This window comes from Echinops telfairi, unplaced genomic scaffold (assembly GCF_000313985.2).
Source record: "Echinops telfairi isolate 266 unplaced genomic scaffold, ASM31398v2 ScPeMD7_7469;HRSCAF=8507_1, whole genome shotgun sequence".
In the NCBI taxonomy this organism is placed as follows: Eukaryota; Metazoa; Chordata; class Mammalia; order Afrosoricida; family Tenrecidae; genus Echinops; species Echinops telfairi.
The window spans coordinates 36600356-36607196 of NW_022111373.1; positions in this window are offsets into that span (position 1 = coordinate 36600356).

The window sequence follows — 6841 nt, forward strand, 5'->3', positions numbered from 1 at the left end:
CACCCTAATACAGCCTTCCTTCCCCTAGCACATAGATGTTTCTGTAAGTCTCCTGAGAGCAGATATGTTGACAGTTTTGTTCTATCAAAGAGTAAACTGGCGTCTCTGATAAAATTAAAGCAAGAGTTTTATTGAAGGAATAGCATTATCTGGATTAGGGATTTACTAAAGCGCTCCAGCAAAAGGAATTTTCCACAGGATTTAAGTACAAGAACTTAGAAGGAAACAAAATAAAACTGATGGGTTGGCATTTGCAAAATCATGCCTTAAAAGCCACAAGATGATTGTGAGATCCCTTAAGCATTGTTTTCTTTATCATAAATTTGAGTCAGTTAAATCTCACTAATCTGTGACTTTCCAAGGGACAACGTGAATAAGCATTTTTCCTAGGAGCTTGTTGTAAAAGAAAAAGACAGGAGCCTGTTACTCCCTGAAGTATTCTGTCTGGCTGATTTGTGAGAGTCATCTCAGAATGAGCAGTAAACAACAGAAATGGAGTCTGGCCTACAACCTTAGAAAAAGGCTTCCCTTGTGCATTGGGGGGCTTCCTCACAGACTGTGCTATATCAGAAAAGTATGCTGTTCAGAGTCGATGCTCAAGAATATTTGTTGAATAAGTGAATGAATACTATGTTTCAATAATCTCCTTGTTACCATCCCCATTCTCACTGCGCTCAGCTGAGAAACAGCTTGGATGAAAATGAAAGGGGGAAGCTTTACTTTGGTTCATCAAACAGGAGCACGGCAGGACTAGAGTTGTCAAGGCAACCTCTCAAGATATAAGGGGCATGCCATTTTATACCCACACTGGTAAGTAAATTGAGGGGATTATGAATATCTAACAAATTGCACAGAAATGGCCATCAATATGCATTAGGGTAGAGTACTATTCATATAGTTTTCAGTGACTAACTCTGCTGAAGTGGACAGTGAATTCCTTCTTCGTAGTCCACTCTTAGGCTGGAATCTGCTGAAACCTGCTCACTTTGGGTGAGGCTGCTGGTATTGGAAATACCAGGGCATAGCTTCCAGCATCACAGCAACACATAAGCCACCACAGTACAACCAACTGACAGGTGACAGGAAAACAGTAGCTGGATAATATGGCCTTGGTGATTTAAAAAAAAAAAAAGCTAGAGATCACGTGATAGAATTTTGTAAGACCAACAACTTCTGCATCACAAATATCTATTTGGAACAACACAAAAGGTGACTACACACATGGATTTCTCCAGGTATATTACACAAAAATTCAATTGACTACCTCTGTGAGTAGAGACAATGGAGAGACTCGGTATCATTGGCTAAAAAGAGCAGACCATCAATTGTTTATACATATATATCAAACACACTGAATTACAAACACAAATTGTTGTCATTATCGCCCACATGGACCAACATATCAACCTGTGTGATCACACGGATCACTGAAGACAAAGGGGTGCATAAGCAAATGTGAAGAAAGCTGATGGTGCCCGGCTATCAAAAAATATAGCATCTGGGGCTTAAAGGCTTGAAGGTAATCAAGCGGCCATCAAGCTCAGAAGCAACAAAGCCCACATGGAAGAAGCACACCAGCCTATGCAACCACGAGGTGTCGAAGGGATCAGGTGTAAGGCATCATCAGAACAAAAAATCTTACCATAGTGAATGATGGGGGGAGTGCGGAGTGGAGATCCAAAGCCCATTGGTAGGCCACTGGAGATCCCCTTGCAGAGGGGTCTAGGGGAGGAGATGAGCCAGTCACGGTGTGATGTAACAATGATGAGAAATACAACCTTCCTCTAGTTCCTAAAGGTTTCCTCCCCGCTCCCACTACCATGACTCAAATTCGATCTTGCAAGACTGGCTAGACCAGAGGAGGTACACTGGTACAGATAGGAACTGAAAATACAGGGAATCCAGGACGGATGAGCCCTATAGGACCAGTGGTGTGAGTGGCAAAACAGGGAGGGCAAAGGGAGAATGGGTAGGGAAGAGGGAACCGATTACATGGAACTGTGTGTGACCTCCTCCCTGGGGGACATACAACCAAAAAGTGGATGAAGGGAGATGTCGGACAGGGCAAGCTATGACAAAATACCCATTTATAAACTATCAAGGGCTCATGCGGGAGGGGGGAGCGGGGAGGGAGGGGAAAAATGAGGACCTAATGTCGGGGGTTTAAATGGAGAGAAAATGTTTTGATACATGATGTACAAATGCGCTTTACACAATTGATGTGTGTATGGATTAGGATAACAGTTGTATGAGCCCCTAATAAAATGTTTAAAAAATAAATAAATAAATGACAATTTAAAAAAAAAAAGAATCAAGTCAGTGGCCCCGTTCTGTGAAACTATCAGAAGAGATCTCTTTTCCTCATTCATCAAGATTAACTGACCCCCCCCTTCCTGGCTTTCTGAAGGATTTACCTTATGCACCTCATCAGCAGTATTTTCATCTTGCCTCAGTTCATAGACCATTGCCCACCCCGGGGGGGTGTAGTGATTATGCATTGGCCTGCTAACTGCAAGGTCCACGGTTTGAAACCACCACTGGTCCCTGACAGAAAGGTGAAGCTTTCTACTCCTGTAAACAGTTACAGTATTGGAAACTCACAGGGGCAGTTCTAACCTGTGTTATAGGGTCAATATGAGTTGGCATGGACTTGATGGCAGTGAGAGAATATTGTAAAAGGCAGGAAATCTTTTTAAGATTTATACCAGACTAACAACAGTGTACTGATATTTCTATGTTTTTCTCAAAGGTAATTGATTCTTTGCAAGATTTCAGCAGACTTTGGAAGGGAGATGTATATCGTGTTTATGAGTTTTTTATACAACCAGCGATGAGCCATTGGTTTTTTTTAACAGAAGAAAGTGCTATGAATGCTTGAATGCATAACTTTAGTACTGATTAAAAATAATCTTAGAAGTGTAGTTTAGTTTGGAGAAAGGAAGATGAGAGCCGGAAATGAATTCTAGCTGTTTGAAGACAAAGTACACCATAAGAGAAGGGGTGACAGCTGATAAAATGAATACAACATTCCATTGTTTCCTTTTAATAATGAGAATCTTTTCCCAAGGCATCACCTATCATCACTTCTTTCATTTATTTCCTTAATTAATGGAGATCAATTACATAATTTTTCCACTGAGTTTTTCTCTAAACCACAATTGGTGGGAGAAAATATTCTAATAACTTATACATGGACAGGTTTATTAAGTTTTAATAATCTCCACAATGCTAAAAATGCCACGAGATGAAGCAAAATGTGAACATAAAAATAATATTAAGGGCTGTAACACTGAAGTTTTAATTAGGCATTTCCACTCTTTTTTATTAATAAAAGGAAACATATTACCAAATAAAAATGATCTAAATCATGGCATTAAAGCATAGTATTTGGTTCTAAGTAAATGAAAAACTTCTTAATAACTTTCCTACTTTCTGCAAAAAGAATAACATATTACTCATGACATTTTGTTACCATAAGATGACTTGAAAAAACAGAATGATTTTAAAGAATAGAACCAGAACTTATGGTACTTATTTACCCCAACATTTACTCTCCTCTTCTAACAGACAATCACTGTTTCCCAAGGAAAAACAAAGAAAACCCTCCCAATGTGCCTGGATGGGCCAATGCTCGGCTGCTAACTGAAAGGTCAGCGATGTAAACCCACCACTGGCTCCTTGGGAAAAAGACCGTGATATGGGACTATCAGGATCGCAGCCTTGGAAACTCTATTCAAACAATCAACAAAGAAAGCCCACTATTGAATTTCTTCCAAGTCAGTTCCAGGGCTGTAACTCTTTTTGAGCTCTGATAGCTTTATTTTACACAGATGGCTAAGACTGCTCACAGGCACACATGGCTAAGACTGCTCAAGACACAGGCTCCTGTACATGGAGTGGCGTTAGAGTTTGGGAAGAAGCCCAAGACTCTTGTCATGGGCCCACAGAGGCTGATACTCTTTATAGGAGCAGATAGACTCGTCTTTCTTTCTTAAATCAGCTAATGGGTTTGAACCACTGACCTTGAGTGTAGCAGACCGACACCCAACACACGAAACCATAGGCAGCAGTCCTATTCTGTCCTTTCCCAAAACAAACTCACTGCCATCGAGTCAATGTTGATTCACAGTGGCCCCATAAGACAGGGCAGAATTGCCCCTGGGAGTTCCCAAGACTGTAACTCTTACAGGAGTAGAAAGCCCCATCTTCCTCCCTCGAAGTAGCTGATGGTTTTGAATTGTGGACCTTTCAGTTGCTTAACAACTATGCCACCAGGGTTTCTCTTCTGTCCTTTAGGGTCACTCTAAGTCAGATGTTACTCTGTGTACACAACCGCCACCGCAGACTCCTGCTGACATTGCCTTTATATCCCTTACCAATGGGATATGACTTTTGCTGTAAGATTTTCTGCAAAGGTAGAAATTCTGAACCTCAGTAGAAGTATGGTCTGGCTGCATTAATATTTGCTCCATACCAAAGATATATTTTCTATAAACTGTGGAAAGAATTTTTACTTCACTTCTCTACCACTTAAAAATACCTTTAGTTAACATTTAGGACAGCAAGCATCTCTACTACTATTGTTACTGTTGGCATATGTTTGACCAGATAATGAGCACAGGACTGATAGTCTCTTATTATAAATTACTCCATTCCTAGTGCTTTTTCTGAAAGTGGTGATGAACTGCAAAGAGGCATTAGGTGAGAGGGATGAAGAGAGAGAAATAGAGAAAAGGCTTGCAGGTCTCACTTGGCTACCTGTGTGAGGACTTTTATATAGTGGTTTACAAGTTGGAAGGTGGTCCCCAAGATCAGCAGTTCGAAACCATCAGCTGCTTTGCGGTATAAGACTGGGCTTTCTACTCCCATAAAGTTACAGCCTCCGAAACTCATGGGGACAGTTTTACCCTGCCCCATAGTTTCACTATGCGTTAGCATCGACTCAATAGCAGTGAGTTTGATTTTAGTTTTAGTTTTGAGTACAGCGTGAGGGCCCTGGGTAAGTAGTACACTGAGAGGTAGAAGAATATTGTATCAAGAAATATGAACGACTTCGAAATGGGGTTGCGGGAAAGATTACTGGATGTTCTACAGAATTCTAGGTGTTGTCAGGCCCAAGGGTTTTGAATATCTAAACCTTTGTTTCAAGAGCTGTCTAGCCATTCTGTTGTAGTAAACTGGTAACCGTAATCTTCTTGTCCATAGAAATGGAAATGAACTTTTGCTGATGGAAATGCAATTGATTATTGCACTATAACTGTTGATTGGTTTTATATTTATTAACAAATTCATTTCAGTATATTTAGCTGCTTATGTCCATGTCTGCTTTTTGAACTCTTTTGTCTTGGTTGGTTTTGTTCTGGCACACAAAACATGAATGACTGTGAAATTACAACAAAAAATTATTTTGTATTAATAATACAGTGGAACACTTTAAAGGAAGAGTTGAAACCACTTAATCATTGCAATGAGAAAATTGGGTGTTTACAAGAAGAAATTCAGATTTCTACCCAGTAGAAGCTATAAGTTTCCTTTGTAGTCTTGTAGGTAATGACTTGTCTGAAAGACACTGGTTAAAAAATGAGGTAAGAGTCTCAGTCATATTCTAGCGGAGAAAAAAGACCGCTAGTTCAAATACAATTTATAGAGGCATATTTATTAAGTCTTCAACATCAGTATCAGGCCATAATGGTGTCCCAGAATTCACAAAAATGAGGCCACTTAAATAGGATATAGCAAATAAAGCAAACTGTCGCAAAAGCATGATTGACAGCAGACCAATTCATCACAGTTTCTCACTGGACTAGAGAAGCAAGAGTGGAACCGTGCTTGGGATACAGACATTATTGCAGATCTTAAATCTCAGAAGGCAGTCAGGCTATGGATCATGACTAAGTGTCCCTAGTACCCCAATTTCCATCAAGCGCACATGTAGGCAAGTCCCTGAAGGAGAGGCTGTCCCTTCCAGGCCTGGCAAGGGGCATGGTAACAATCCACTTTCAAAAACGTTCTTCCTGAAGGTAAAGCTTTTCATGTTGCTGGTAAATGGTCAAAATGAGCTCAGTGGAGACTGAATCCATTACAGACTCAAAATCTATATGGAGAATAATCCACTTCTGTGATCATGGATTTTATTTAAAATCCTTTGGTCACACATAAGTTAATGTTCTTCTGTATGGACTACCTGACTCCTTCCTTAGATAGCCCCTTGTTTTAAGACAAACCTTTAGGACCCATATTGTTATAATTTCTGATAGCTGAGCACCCTCTGATTCCTTCAATTTTGCTATAGCACTTACATCTTCAGAGATCACCTCATCAGCTACACATTGTTTCTATTATAAATAACCTCCATGAAATGTTTGATAATTCTGATAACAATTGGATCATGCATCTAGCCAACAGTAAACTAAAAACATACTGCCATCGAGTTGATTCCAAGTAATAGCAGCCCTATAGGACAGAATCGAACTGCCCTTTTGGGTCCCCAAGACTTTAAATCTTTTCAGAAGGATTCATGAAAGTACTCTTGTGAAAGGAATTTTTCACAGAGTTTAAAAACAGAAAAATCCAGGAACTTAAAAAGGAAAAAATCTGATTGATATTTATTTTTTAAAAAAATCATACTTTAATTGTCAAAAACAATTACAAGAGCATTGTTTTGTTAAATCTAAAGTTTGAATCCATTAACATCGTATTAATCAATGGATATCTTGGGTTCACCTTAAGTACCTATCCTGGCTGGGAGCATGCTGTGAGAGAGAGAAGCGGTGAGCCCTAAGATTGCCCGAATATCATGGTACCTGACTTCTGAGAACTCAGAATGAGTAGAAAAGAACAA